The sequence below is a fragment of the Falco punctatus genome (assembly GCF_963210335.1).
Source record: "Falco punctatus genome assembly, chromosome: 6".
NCBI lineage: Eukaryota > Metazoa > Chordata > Aves > Falconiformes > Falconidae > Falco > Falco punctatus.
In genome coordinates, this window is record NC_137585.1 from 82,137,310 (window position 1) to 82,152,362 (window position 15,053).

Sequence of the window (15,053 nt, forward strand, 5' to 3'; positions counted from 1 at the left end):
ACCGTTGTGGTTTAACCCCGGCTGGTAACCAAGGGCCAGGCAGCCCCTCGCTCACTGCCCCCTCACCCAGAGGGATGGGGAGGAGAGTTGGAAAGGAATGTAAAACTCAAAGGTTGAGATAAGAACAATTTAGTAATTGAAGTAGAATAAAAATGAAAGAGCAATGATGACAGTAACAGTTATAATGAAAGGGGTGAGGGAAAGAAGAAGATCCAGAGGAAGAAAGGAACACGTGGTGCACAACGCAACGGACCGATGCCCAGCCAGTCCCCAAGCAACAACCCCCCTGCCCCAGCCAACCCCAGGTATACATATACCAAGCACAACGTCCCATGGTATGGAATACCTCTTTGGCTGGTTCAGGTCAGCGGACCTGGCTGTGTCCCCTCCCAACCCCTCATGCCCCTCCAGCCTTTTTGCTAAGAAGGCCTGAGGAACTGAAAAGTCTCACATCAAAGCCAAAACACAGCAGTGTGCTAGCTCCTAAGCTAATTAACGCCATCCCAGCTGAAACCAGGACACCCACCTCTGCCCTACTTACTGTGCACAAAAACTTCGGTGACTTAGAACCAAGAATCATTTAGGTTGGAAAACACCTTTGAGATCGAGTCCAGCTGCTAACCCAGGACTGCCAAGCCCATCACTGGGCCTGGAATGTACTTCTGTACTACAGTCATATTTGAAAACTTCTTACAAATGTTCTTATGGAAAATAACAAAACATGCAGATTAGTCTGCTTCATTCTCAGGGTAACAGTATTTCCATTAGCAATTTGATAGCGTGCATAGATTATACTTATGAAACAGGCATGCAAAAACAAGCAAAGATGGGAGGCAAGAATTTAGAAGGTCAAGATAATTTTGAATTCTGACCTCAGCTTATTAGAAAAAGGTCCCAAAATCAACAATGATATTGAACAAACCAGAAAGTAATACACTTCAAAACAGACATGAAGTGCAGCCAAACAGGCAGCAGTAATGAAAAAAAATTTTTGAGAGATTATAGTAGCTCTCTAATATTGGACTCAACAATGTAGTACTGCTGCAGAAGCGTAACTCCTCATTGTGAGCTGTACCAACAGGATTGCTGTGTGTGAGACAAAAAGTAATTATTCTGCTCTGCCTAAAGAAACAAAAAATACCCTGCTCTATGCGCTACCTAGACTTTTAACGGAGACCTCTATGTAGTTTTTTTAAAGTCTATCTTAAAGCATAATCCCCAAGTGGAAGAATCTAGATAACAATTACATGACCTAAATAAAACAACTAAGGGCTAAAAGAATCAGGTTTGCTTTGCAAGGAACTGTGAAAACAAAGAGAGAAGAGTAAGGAATGGACGCCTCCTTCTCTTGTCTCCAAGGTGCAATTTAAAAATTCTTTTAAAAGATGCTGAGATGGACTATCTCAATATCTACTGGTTGCTGCTTAAATATATGTAGCCATAGTGCTGAAGAAAAACAACTTTCCAGCTACAAGGATAAACAAGAAATTAAAAAAAAAAAAAAAAAAAAAGGCTTTAAATCATCATAAAAGTCTGGAAAAGTACAAGAGAGGGGTTTTCTTAACCCAGGTAGCCTACAAGGTGCAAGTTAGTATCTTCTACGATATTAATCCCCTATTTCTACACCATTATATGGAAATCTGTACCCATATATATATAATACTAAATCTGCATCAGCCTGATACACTTTTAATTATATTTAGAGGGAACCCCCCTAACAGGATTTAAAGGTTTGTATACTTTCAAAAATGATCAAATAATGTTATAGCTGGTTTTATCTGTATTTACTATCTGTTAATATGAATAGCATACCAAGTACACTGTACCAGAATTAGATAGGCATTCAAAATTACTTAGTACCAAAGGTACAAAGGGGAAAAGAAAAAAAAAAAAAAGAAAAAAAAAGAAAAAAGGCTTGAGCATTTATTTTTATTTCTGAGTCATGAGCAGATTAGCACAGTGTTTATTTTTTGCAGCACAAACCGTCTTCCTCAATGATTAGCAGATACATTTTGCTTCCTGTCAGAGAACAACTGAAAAAAAAAAACCAAAACATTGTACCTTTTCCTATCTTGTAAAATGCAATCAGTGAAACATTTTGTTTAATTCTGCCTCTGGTAATAGATATTTCAGTCTGTAATTTTCAAGCAGTTCAGAGTGGTGGTGGTGTTCTACACAAAATTACACAGTGGATTAGGTATTTCAGGGACAGCATTAGCTATTCTTATGTGAGCTCTGGTTTTAAACCAGTGGTTGTGCCAACCTGAATTACATGCCATGGACTGAACAGCTGAGACAGTCAAAATCACTCCAAGTCTAAATTTGAATAGGAATCCAGGCTTCTAACATAATCATTTTATTCAAATACAAGATGCATTTCCTTACCCAGATGATTGCCTTCTGCTAGACTATGCATAGTTTCTCCACCACCTTTACAAAATTAATTTAATTTGAAACTGGTGAAGAGCACACATAGAAAAGAATTGAATTCTTAGAGTAGTAATACCGTAGTTCGATTTTATTGCATAATCATGCACCATTTGTATGTTCTGATGACACTGGCTGTGACCCAAGTAGTTCTTCCCTACAGGCACTCCTACACCTATATGAATTCCTTGTGGTTATGGCAGAACTCCACACAGGCAAAAGGTTTGCCCACACAGAACAATTTACAGACTCCCCAGTATGGATTTTTTTTTCTCTCCTTTGAGACAAATACTACCATGAAGTATAATAATTAACTCTTACAAAAATGATACCACCTGAATTGTACTCTTTAACATAGGTGTAAGATTCAGCTTGGTATTCTGACTACACTGAATTAGATCCGAAGTGTTTGCTCATTAAAACCAGATTTTAATTCTATCAACTGCAAATGAAAACCCTGTAAATCTAGCAAATGAAACCCATACTTAAAAATAGGTAATTCAGCTAATATTGCATGACCTATGTCACAAATATGACTATGTGGTTTCACTTGTAAGAAGGGAAACATACATGAGAAGCAGCATTATGCCAGAATGTTTTGATACCTGATGTGCAAAACAAGTATTTTCCAAATGACCACTGAAATCACTGACCATGCAAGCTTATGCTAGTGCCACCAATCCAATACTTTCACCTTAGGCAACACACAAACTGGTCAGTTTCAGACACAGAAAAATCCTCCTGAAGCCTGGGAAGCCCAAGGTAAAAGTACTAAGGCATCCATCCCACTGAGAACGAAACTCAATCGGCATTCTTTTTGCAATTAAAAAACCAAAGAACCCCAAACACCCACCCACCCCAAACAAAACAAAACAAAACTACCAAAGCTCCAAACCTCATAAGCACCCAATACATACTTTGTATACTCTTCCCAAATACTACACAAAATTTACTGGGCCATATATTTAAAAATGGGTTTTAATTTACTGTCCCTAAAATCCATACTATATGTGATAAAGTGAACTGTACCATTGCTGCTAATGTACCTAACAAAGAGAAACTCAACCCTGTATTTCCCAGGCTGGAAAAAGTCACATAGAGAAATTCAGATAGATAAAATCCTCAAGGACAATTTGCTGAAACACATTCACCCACTTGCTTTCTAACTTCATCACAAAGTACATTGACCTTACAACAGAGATTTAAGACAATAAAGTTTAATTTTAATCTGCCAAATGATGAATGAAATATTTCATAACTGAAGCACTGCTGCAGTTGCCACCTGTTCAAATGTTCAAAACCACTGATTTGTCTTCTGTTTTTTTTTTAAGAAATAAACTACCACCTCGATTTCATAATACAGCGAAGTCTGTTCAATCCCTTCACAACAGAAAGGAGTAAGTAAAGCTTTGCAATGCATTTATCTGCAACATCATCACACCTCACTTGAAATGAGTTGCTGCCAGAATCCAGTAGACATTTCAAGTGTACGACAGCTGCTATTGCATATTTGTAACAATAAAAATACCACCAAACCAGTTACCAGAATAATGCACCACTACCATGCATCCTGTCCCATACAGCAATTCTCAATAGAAGCACAATACAAAAAAGTTACAGCCTGAAGAAGAATTAACATACGTGTAATTACTATGATTTAATATAACCACACACGACCACCAAGATATTTCAGGCTATGGTTACAATGCATCATTTCATGCTGGGGCCCATTTTAAATAAAGTTATCAAGCAAGCAAGCAGAAACAGGAAAGGAGCATTACAAATAATTCCTTTATAGGTCCAAGGTTGCTGATGACACCAAGCTGTGGGGTGCAGTGACACACTGGAGGGAAGGGAGCCCATCCAGAGGGACCATGACAGGCTCAAGAGGTGAGCCCATGTGGACCTCATGAAGTTCAACAAGGCCAAGTGCAAGGTCCTGCCTGTGGGTTGGGGCAGTCCCAAGCACAAACCCAGGCTGGGTGGAGGATGGACTGAGAGCAGCCCTGAGGAGAAAGACTTCGGGGTCCTGGATGACAAGAAGCTCAACATGGCCCAACAATTGCACAGGCAGACCAGAAAGCCAACCGTATCCTGGGATGCATCAAAAGAAGCTTGGCCAGCAGGTCAGGGAAGGTGATTGTCCCCCTCTATTCCGCTCTCATGAGACCCCACCTGCAGTACTGCATTCAGCGCTGGAGCCCCCAACAGGAGGAGGACAGGGACCTCTCGGAACGAGGCCACAGCAGGGCCACAAAGATGACCAGAGGGCTGGAGCACCTCTCCTGTGAAGACAGGCTGAGAGAGTTGGGGTTGCTCAGCCCGGAGAAGAGAAGGCTTCCAGGAGACCTTACAGCAGCCTGCCAGTACCTAATGGGGGCCTATGAGAATGCTGCAGAGAGACTTTTGATATGGGCATGTAGTGACAGGACAAGGTATAATGGCTTGAAACTCAAAGAGGGTAGATTTAGATTAGATATTAGGAAGAAATTCTTCACTACGTGGGTGATGAGGCAGTAGAACAGGTTGCCCGGAAAAGTTGTGGCTGCCCCATCCCTGGAAATGTTCAAGGCCAGGTTGGATGGGGCTTTGAGCAACTTGGCCTAGTAGAAGGCATTCCTGCCCACGGCAGGGGGGTCAGAACTAGATGTCTTTAAGGTCCCTTCCAACCCAAACTTTTCTATGATTTTGTAAGCTTACTGCAGGAAGACCAGCCCTGCTCCTCCGTACTATTCTTCTCCTCAGGCACAACCAGCCTCTAGATAGTGGCTTTAAAATGTCAGAATGAGACCATCATCTTATGAGTGAGATTTACTGCACAGACCACTACACCAGCCTCATCACAGAGCTGCACAGTGAGACCACATGGTGATGCATGAGCTCCTACATACTTTGCAAGTCAGTGAGGATAAAGGGTACTGATCGTAGCAAAGGACATCACCACACACTGCTGACAAAGAAAAGGACTTATGATACTACCCAGCATTTAATGTTCTTTAACAAAAGCTCAGCACGATCTGAGGCCACACAGTGAAGAAGGATGTTAACCTTTGCTAAGCAGCCACGTGCCTCTGAGGAAGGTATTCCCTGATGACAGTCACCTCTCAGAGCACCGTTAGCATCCTCCCCTCCTCTTGCTCCAAGAGATACAAAACCCTGTGCTCCACCAAAGGGCCACGTCTCATCCACACGTCTCCCATGTGAGGCAGCACTTTGGCAGGGCTTTGGGCCTTGGCAGGATAAAGCACATGCCACTGGCTGAGTGGAGCACCCAGCAGAGAAAGCATCCTCTGCGTCAGCTCTGGGGAGGAGGGGTAGCCACAGCACAGCAGGCCCAACACGCGGAGGGGCCAAGGGGGACCATATTGCAGGTAAGAGACTGCTGTTGGTGACTAATACTGAGGGAGCTGGTGGATGAGCTCGCCAAGCTGCTCTCCATCATTTATCAACAGTCCTGACAATCTGGAGAGGTCCCAGAAGACTGGAAGTTAGCCAAGGTGACACCCATCTATAAGAAGGGCAGGTACAAGGATTCAGGAAACTACAGGGCTGTCAGACCTCAGTGCCAGGGAAGGTTATGGAGCAGGTCAATCCTGAGGGCCACACAGCACGTGCAGGACAACCAGGGGATCAGGCCCAGCCAGCATGGGGTTATGAAAGGCAGGTCCTGCTTGACGAACCTGATCTCCTATGACAAGATGACCCACCTAGTGGATGAGGGAAAGGCTGTGGATGCTGCCTACCTGGACCTTAGTAAAGCCTTTGACAGCATCTCCGACAGCACTCTCCTGGAGAAATTAGCTGCTCAGGGCTTGGATAGCTCTACTCTTTGTGGGATAAAAGCTGGCTGGATGGCCAAGGCCAAAGAGTGGTGGTGAATGGAGTCACCTCCAGTTGGTGGCCGGTCACAAGTGGTGTTCTCCAGGGCCCATCCTGTTTAATACCTTTATCAACACTGTGGACAAGGGGATCGAGTGCACCCTCAGTAAGTTTGCAGGCAACACCAAGTTGGGTGGGAGTGTTGATCTGTTTGAGGGTAGGAAGGTTCTACAGAAGGATCTGGACAGGCTGGACTGACAGGCTGAGGCCAGTTCTACGAGATTCAACAAGGAGAAGTGCCAGATCCTGCACTTGGGTCACACCAACCCCAAGCAACGCTACAGGCTTGGGGCAGAGTGGCTGGGAAGCTGCCTGGTGGGAAAGGACCTGGGGTGCTGGTTGACAGCCAGCTGAACATGAGCCAGCAGGGTGCCCAGGTGGCCAAGAAGGCCAACAGCATCCGGGCCTGTACCACGATAGCATGGGCCAGCAGGACCAGGGTAGCGATCACCCCCCTGTACTGGGCACTGGTGATGCCGCACCTCAAACCCTGTGTTCAGCTCTGGGCCCCTCACTGCAAGAGGGACACTGAGGGGCTGCAGCGTGTCCAGAGACGGGCAACGGGGCTGGGGAAGGGTCTGGAGCACAAGTCTTGTGAGGAGCGGCTGAGGGAACTGGGGGTGTTCATCCTGGAGTGGAGGAGACTCAGGGGGACCTTATCACTCCCTACAGCTGCCTGACAGGAGGCTGCAGGCAGGTGGGGGTTGGTCTCTTCTCCCAAGTAACAAGCAACAGAACAAGAAGAAATGGCCTCAAGTTCTGCCAGGGCAGGTTTAGATTGAATATTGGGAAATACTTCTTCACCGAAAGGGTGCTGAAGCACTGGAACAGGCTGCCCAGGGAGGTGGTGGAATCACCACCCCTGGAGGCGTTTAAAAAACGCATAGACGTTGTGCTTAGGGACATGGTTAGTAATAGACTTGGCAGTCCTGCGTTAACGGCTGGACTTTATGATCTCAAAGGTCTTTTCCAACCTAAATGATTCCATGACAATAACCTCCATGCTGCATAAGGCACTCAGAATCCCAGTGCTCCTGTGGTACAGGCAAGTCATTGCTACTCATCTGTGTCAGCACTAGACAAGCCATCATTTGTGAGTGATGAGGTGGAAGATGCTCAGAAATAGAGGGGAAGTTGGTCAGTCACATGATACTTAATAGCTCTGGAGTGACTCACTCCTTCCTACTGAAGACGCAAACAGCAACAAAAATTTCAGTCTCCAGACTGGTTTCTGAGCATGAAGGGATTAGAACAAAGATCCATAACATACCTCCTGGCTAGGTGCAATCTTTCAGCAACCAGTACCAAACACATAAACCATATCCAAGAAGAATTAACTTCACAGCAAAAAAAAACCAATCTAGGGGAAATGTATTCTTTTTATATTTTTATATATATATATACTTTGTATACTTCAATATTTAGTTAACCATTGGTACACACCCCACCAACCAAAATCCAACATAGCTGTCTTCTATCCTTTGATATTTTAAAAGCTAAGAATCATCATAGGTGGGACAAATTAAAGTTACATGGGATAGGAAATTACTGCATGTCATCACCTATGGAAAAATTTGCCACATTAAGTATACATGAACTAATTTAAGGAACAGCATCCCTCAGTGACAGAAGGCTGCTTACCACAGTGAGCATACCACTGAGACTCTATACATAGCTGACAAAGTCACAGATACGCAATCAGTGTATACTGTAACAGCTCCTGATGCCATGCCTCTCTGGATCATGCTGTTAAAAGAAATTCACTAATTATTACAGGAATTCCTGTAATAAACTTCTGCCTGAATCAACTTGAATACGGTTCCAAACCATTCAGGTGTCACTGATGTTCAGCTGACAAGCAAAAACCAGCCCATGGTAGTTCCATCAAGCAGCTCTTGCAAGTACCAGGTGAGGTATCTGCGCTGACCCAAAAGCAGAAAAAAGCATCTGGGGGCATGACAGCAGCTCTCTAGCAGCAGTAGTACCAGCTTAAATGTTTGTGAAATGATGACTGAACTAACTAGCGATACCAAAACAGATCAAGAAAAAAAAGTCATTGCTACTAGGAGATGGCTACTTTCTTCTCAGATTAAAAAAAAAAAAAAAAAAAAAAAAAAAAACAACAACAAACTGGAGGGAGAAGGAAAGGCAGTCAGCCAGTCACAAAAAAGCAAGTCTTATGAACAGAGGGGAGTCTGTGAGTGTCACCTGTTTTGATGTTAACATTTTAACCGGACACCCATGAAAACTACTATGCTTTTGTACATATAAACACATTGAGCAACTTTCTGCCATTAAAACTGACTCAACAGCAGCGCACATTAAATGCAGGGCAAAGTTTACTCCAGCAGCTCTCTCTGCCCTGACAGTTTTCCAAAGTTTCTCTGCTCTCCCGCAAAGTCTCTTCCATACCCTCTTCGCACTGAGCTCCAACAAAGAGCCGGAAAAAATTTCAGCTCTGTCTGCAAATGAAGACACAAACTATTTTTATATCACAAAAATAAGGTACTGTATATAAGGAACATATAACATAGTTGAACAATTCCAAAACAGTAACTATTGATAACTAACTCCTTGTGTAAACTTAAGCATGACTGGATTTCAGGAAGCCTTGGTAAAATATTTAATATTATCGATTACTTTGATTAGTGAATTGGGGTAAGCTTTTAAAATTTGTGAATAACGTCAAGATGCAGGCAGATGCAAACAAATTACAGCACAGAATTAGAACTACAAATTATCCAGAAAAAAATATTTATTTAAGAAAAAAAATCCTGAAGTCCTCTTGGGATGCACATACCATTAAGAAAAGCATGAGGAGGCTATGCTTGGATTTACAGTTAGCCACAGCACTTTAGACAATGAAATAGAAAGCCAGGAGCACCTAGTTAACAGGTTACAGATGTTTTAGCATATATTCAAATTGAGAATTCTGGTGCCAAGAAATGAGGTTTCAAGCAGCAACAGCAGTTTAAAGTTATCTCCTTATCACCACTCTTTCGTGTTCTCCTGTGGTTGAACCTCATGCCTGGAGAGTACTAGGAAGCATGAAAATTTATGAGCAAAGTGAGCTTACCTGCCAGGTCACTCCAGCCCACTCACCATTCCTCCACATGATTTTGATCACTAAGGAAAGCTACCCCAGTAAAAGAGAATATATTTTCTGCCAGATTAGCAGACAATTTTTAGGAGTGTCAGGAGGAAAAGCACAGCAGCATCAGGCTGTCAGATTTGCTCAGCCATCTCATGAAGCGTCATTTTAAGACACCAAGATTTCCTACCCTATTAAAGATTATATTTTTGCTGAGGTAATCCTGAGATTTATGGACAGTTTCAGATCAGTATGAGCCTTCCCAGAGGGATCATTCTAAACTGTGAAATAATTACACTAATTGCAGTGCTTTTGACAGCAAAATAATTGTCACAGGGTTGTGCAGCTGGCCACTGGCAGAGAAAACATGCAGGTTTACAGTCATTATGTCTTAAATCCTACTTTTTTCCAGCAGATTTTAGTGAAAAAAATTAAACCTGAACATATGTATCGTTTATATTAGGGCTCATTAAGGCACTGATTGCCTATATAAGTGGCAAGACTTGCAGCCCTTACACTCACATGTCAACCCTCTGACATCACTGGGACTGCAGGTTTAGAAACTAGACCCTAAGTTCTATGTGAGTAAAAACTTCTCTTTGAACAATTTAAATCTTAAGAAACAAGTCTCTGTGTCTGCTACTGATTTATCTTTCGGACTACAAAATAATCTGTAAGCAAACCAGTATTTTTTCAGCTTACATGTTACCAACCCCTCTTAAAGACCTTACAGGGGAAAAAAAAATATCCCTTTCTCATACAGTATGCCAATATTCCAAACAAAACTGGAAACTAAACATTCAGGAGTTCACTTTTTAAATACTAGCTTGCCAAAGTTCCACTCAATTATCAAATTCCATCTATATTATCACTCTTTTCTTAAAGTACTGAGAATTCTTATTAAATGTGGGTGGTTGCACTCAAAGAGTTGCAGTTAAAGGCTCAGTGTCCATGTGGAGACCAGTTAAGTGATGTTGATACTGGGACCAGCGCTGTTCAACATTTTTGTTGGCAACATGGGCACTGCGATTAAGTGCCCCCTCAGCAAGTTTGCAGATGACACCAAGCTGTGGGGTGCAGTGACACACTGGAGGGAAGGGAGCCCATCCAGAGGGACCATGACAGGCTCAAGAGGTGAGCCCATGTGGACCTCATGAAGTTCAACAAGGCCAAGTGCAAGGTCCTGCCTGTGGGTTGGGGCAGTCCCAAGCACAAACCCAGGCTGGGTGGAGGATGGACTGAGAGCAGCCCTGAGGAGAAAGACTTCGGGGTCCTGGATGACAAGAAGCTCAACATGGCCCAACAATTGCACAGGCAGACCAGAAAGCCAACCGTATCCTGGGATGCATCAAAAGAAGCTTGGCCAGCAGGTCAGGGAAGGTGATTGTCCCCCTCTATTCCGCTCTCATGAGACCCCACCTGCAGTACTGCATTCAGCGCTGGAGCCCCCAACAGGAGGAGGACAGGGACCTCTCGGAACGAGGCCACAGCAGGGCCACAAAGATGACCAGAGGGCTGGAGCACCTCTCCTGTGAAGACAGGCTGAGAGAGTTGGGGTTGCTCAGCCCGGAGAAGAGAAGGCTTCCAGGAGACCTTACAGCAGCCTTCCAGTACCTAACAGGGGCCTATGAGAATGCTGCAGAGAGACTTTTGATATGGGCATGTAGTGACAGGACAAGGTATAATGGCTTGAAACTCAAAGAGGGTAGATTTAGATTAGATATTAGGAAGAAATTCTTCACTACGTGGGTGATGAGGCAGTAGAACAGGTTGCCCGAAAAAGTTGTGGCTGCCCCATCCCTGGAAACGTTCAAGGCCAGGTTGGATGGGGCTTTGAGCAACTTGGCCTAGTAGAAGGCATTCCTGCCCACAGCAGGGGGGTCAGAACTAGATGTCTTTAAGGTCCCTTCCAACCCAAACTTTGCTATGATTCTGTGTAGAGCACGTACGCACTGAAGCACTTAGGCTGTACCTAGAGAGGCTAGGCAGTAACTTCTGGATACCATGAAGCAACTTTTCTAAGTATTGACTCTGCACTCTTACTGGGTGACATGGTCCAGACAGCTGGAAAGAGATGGAAACTATGGCCTGCAAAAAACCAAGTGCATCCTCCAACCTGAGATGATTAGATGTTATTACACAACACCACCAGGCTATTAGCTTCTGATGGGCCCATCTGCAAGTTTAAAGTAAGTTACAAAACTTGTTTTGCCACATAGACAGCTATGCAAACTAAGAGATGCAAAAGATTTCTTCATACTTAAACAAATCCCTGGGGGCTGGGAATACGTGCTAATGAAGACATTCATACCTTGATTAGTGTCACAGGCTTAAAAAAAACCAAAAAAACCTACTGTTGTACACAGTCATCAACCAGCCATTAGCCATTTCTATTAAGTTTTTTTTTTTTTTAATAGCTCTCCTATTAGTATTAACAATAAAAGAAAGACTTTGTTAGAAGAAGAGGGCTAGTCAGTTAGGTTCACCAGCAAAGCAGTATGGGGGACACAGAATATTACAAAGAATACCCGGTATATGCAGAGACCTTTACAAAAGTCTTAAGTTATTACACTGCCATTTAACTTCCTTTAAATGTCAGAAAATGGAAAGATAAAGAAATCAGTTGAGTTAGCCCGTCAGCAGCTCAAGCAAAAATGTAACTTAAGGTGTGGTAGCACTTAGCTACTAAAAAAAAAAAAAAAAAAAAGTATAGTATTACTGTATTTTTTCCTGCTTCAGCAACTCCGAGGCTGGAAACCAAAGGCACAGACTTTACTTTGACAAGTATCCCTCTGCAAACCAGGATGCAAACTGCACATTCTCCTTCCTTACCAGTTCACGACTGTTTTTGATAATGGTATATTTCGTGTTCTAGTTAAACAAGAGTTGAGCCTTCCACTCCACCCCACCCCCAACAGCGCCCACCATGCCGCACTCAACGGAGAAAGAGCACAAACCCACCGAAAAGCAGCACCACCGCCTCTCCACCGCGCTAAGCCTTTGTTTCAGCAGCAAGAGGCTGCCCGCACCGCAAACGCTTCACTTATTTAGCAGGACCCTCGCTGAGCGCCGCCGCCGCACACCGAAGCGCCGAGCGCTCCCCGGCACGGGGCGGCCAGCGGCTGCCGGCACCGCACCGCAGCCTCCAGCGGGCCGGGAGCGCCGCGCCGCGCCGGGCCGGGCCGGCGGAGAAGCGGAAGGGAAGGGGCAGCAGGGGGGAGGCGACCCCCGCCCCGCTCGCCGCCCGGCGGCTCGATTCGACGGGCCCCGGGGGTCGGGTGCGCCGACCCGCTGATGTGCGCCCGGGGCCACGGCCCGCCTCACCCCTCCCGGCGGCAGCTCCCGGGCGGGAGGGGACGGGGAAAGGGCCAGGCGGCCCAGGGAAGTTGCGCCGCCGGGGAAAGCTGGCGGGGGAGGCGAGGGCAGGCGGCCAGCGGCTGCCCCGCGCAGAGAACCGCGACGCGCGCACCCGGGCGGCGGAGCCAGCCGCTGGTCCCCGGCGGGAGGGGCAGGGGCCGCCCGCCGCCCCAGGGAGAGGAGCGCAGGCGCCTGACGCCCCTGGCCGTCGGCCCTCGCCACAGCCCCGCGGAGAACGCGAGCCCCTACCTGGGCTGCACCGCCGCGGGCACGCCGCCCTGTCCCCTGAGCGGCCCCGCCGCAGGCTGCCCCGGCCCGCCCGCCGGCCAGGAGCAGGAAGCCGAGCGGAGCCGCCGCCGCCGCAGAGGCAGAGGAAGGCTCGGAGGCGGAGCGCCCGCCCCCTACCGGTGGCGGACCGGGGTCGCGGCGGCACCGCCCCACGGCCGCGCCCCCGCCCGCCCCCCGCCGCCCCGCGGCCCCCGCCTGCCTGCCGCCGCCGGGCGGGCCGTCCCGGTTAGAGGCGGGCGGGGTACGCGTAGGGCTCGGCGCGCCTGCCCCGGCTCGGGGCGAGACCCGTTCCCGCGGCCCCCGGGGTCCGCCTGGGCCGGGCGGGCTCCTGCGCCGGCCCCAGGGGCAGCGCTGGTGGCTGCCGCCCCGAGGGGCCTGGCTGCGGAGCCGTTCCGGCGGCACGGCACGGCACGGCACGGCACGGCGCGGGGCGGGCGGCTCGGGATGCAGCTGCGTGGATGGCTTCGCGACCGCTGGCGCTACGCGTGTGCGCCCGCAGCCACGCACCCACGGGCGAGGGGTGCTGCGTGTGCCCGCGAGCCAGCCCGCTGCCCCGGGCCGGGAGGGAGGCCGGCGGGTTGTGCTTGTTTCCTTTTATACTTTAAAAAACTTTTTTTTTTTTTCTTCCCCTAAGCACACCAGAAGTTGTCTTCCGTTACCAACAGGAACGACATTTTTTGCTTAAAAAAAAAAATTACACAAAGCCCACAACACAAAAAAACCCAAATCAACCCAAAGCCTAACCTTATTTTTTTTAAAGAAATACTTTTCCATCAGTAGGACAGAGCCGGTCTGCGTTCCAGTGTTAGACGAGAGGGTAATCCCTTTCTCTTTATCCTTGGCTCCACTCTGCGGCTGCTGTTTCTTTTTCCTTTTATTATTTTTTTTTTTTTTTTTTTTTTTTTTTTTTTTTTTTAATTCTTTGGCACCGGTATTCCTCTAACGCCACCACGAGCTGGCACGGGGCTCGGGGGCTGAGCTGAAGGACAGCATATGTCCGGAGGAAGGTTTCTGTCGGTGGTGGGGTGGGTATATGGGAAGTGCTGGGGCAGCAGCCGGGCAGGTTCGGTCAGTGCCGCTATGGTCAAACCACAGAGAAAGCGTTTTTACAAAATCAGCGTGGCACTTCTCTCAGCAGAGAACAGAGCCACAGCTAAAATACAGGGCGTATCGCACATCGTCAGTCAGGTAGACAAAAGGAAGTTTCCTCGTCTTATTTTAACCGCATCTGGTCAACAGATCTTCCTTTCAATAGGTTTAAAAGAACATACTTTGATACCGACTGCTCCTTGGTACGGGGTGGTGAACATCTGAACAACAGTCAAGTAATTTCTTTAGGAAATTCTCATGACACACGGAAGTTTCAGGCATACTGTAATCTCTACTTGAGCAAAGAAATACTCCATGGGAGCATTGCTCAAGAAAAGAGTCTTTATAGCTTTTAATTCTAAATGGTGATACAGACATATCTTAGTTGCGGCGCTTAATATAGGAAATTTCACCATGTTTCCCTGATTACATATTGGGTGACGCTGTCTACTAACAGACTAACCAGGTCAGTATGCTAAAGGAGGCTGGCTCCTTTGATAAGCAAATATTTGCAATAGAAAGAAACATTTTTTAAAAGATTACATAAGTAGCAGTATCAGATTATTAAAAGAAGAAACAATATTATCTGCACAATAACCAACACCTCAGAATACACATACCTGTATCAAAGTCAAATAAGTAAATAAGACTTAAGAATGGCTGTGATTAAATCCTGTTGATTATTTACCTGACTGAAAGGGCACCACAAGGCATGCAAGGAGGAGAGTCACAGTTTCCTGGAAATGTGGCACCTGGCCAGAATCCAAAGAAGATGGGGTATGCCAGCCTCCACAGCATCTCAAGAAGGTTCTGATTTCCTCTTCTCCCTCCTTTTTGTTCTAATTTGCCTTATAAAATTTGCTTTTTTCTAATTTCTTCTTTTTGTAATTTACCTTATAATGAAAGTAGTATGGCCATTAAG

General features: G+C 46.1%; 1 protein-coding gene across 3 annotated transcripts in view; it reads right to left on the minus strand.

Moving 5' to 3' along the window:
- Positions 1-13,157, minus strand: part of FAM3C (FAM3 metabolism regulating signaling molecule C) — a 33,463-nt gene extending 20,306 nt beyond the window's left edge. The window contains exon 1 of one of the 3 annotated variants that reach the window (XM_080393979.1): positions 13,004-13,157. The gene's annotated coding sequence lies outside the window, so the exon portion shown is untranslated. The remainder of the gene's footprint in view (positions 1-13,003) is intronic. The other 2 variants (XM_080393978.1, XM_080393977.1) reach the window with 2 other exon arrangements.
- Between the last annotated feature and the right edge of the window lie 1,896 nt (positions 13,158-15,053).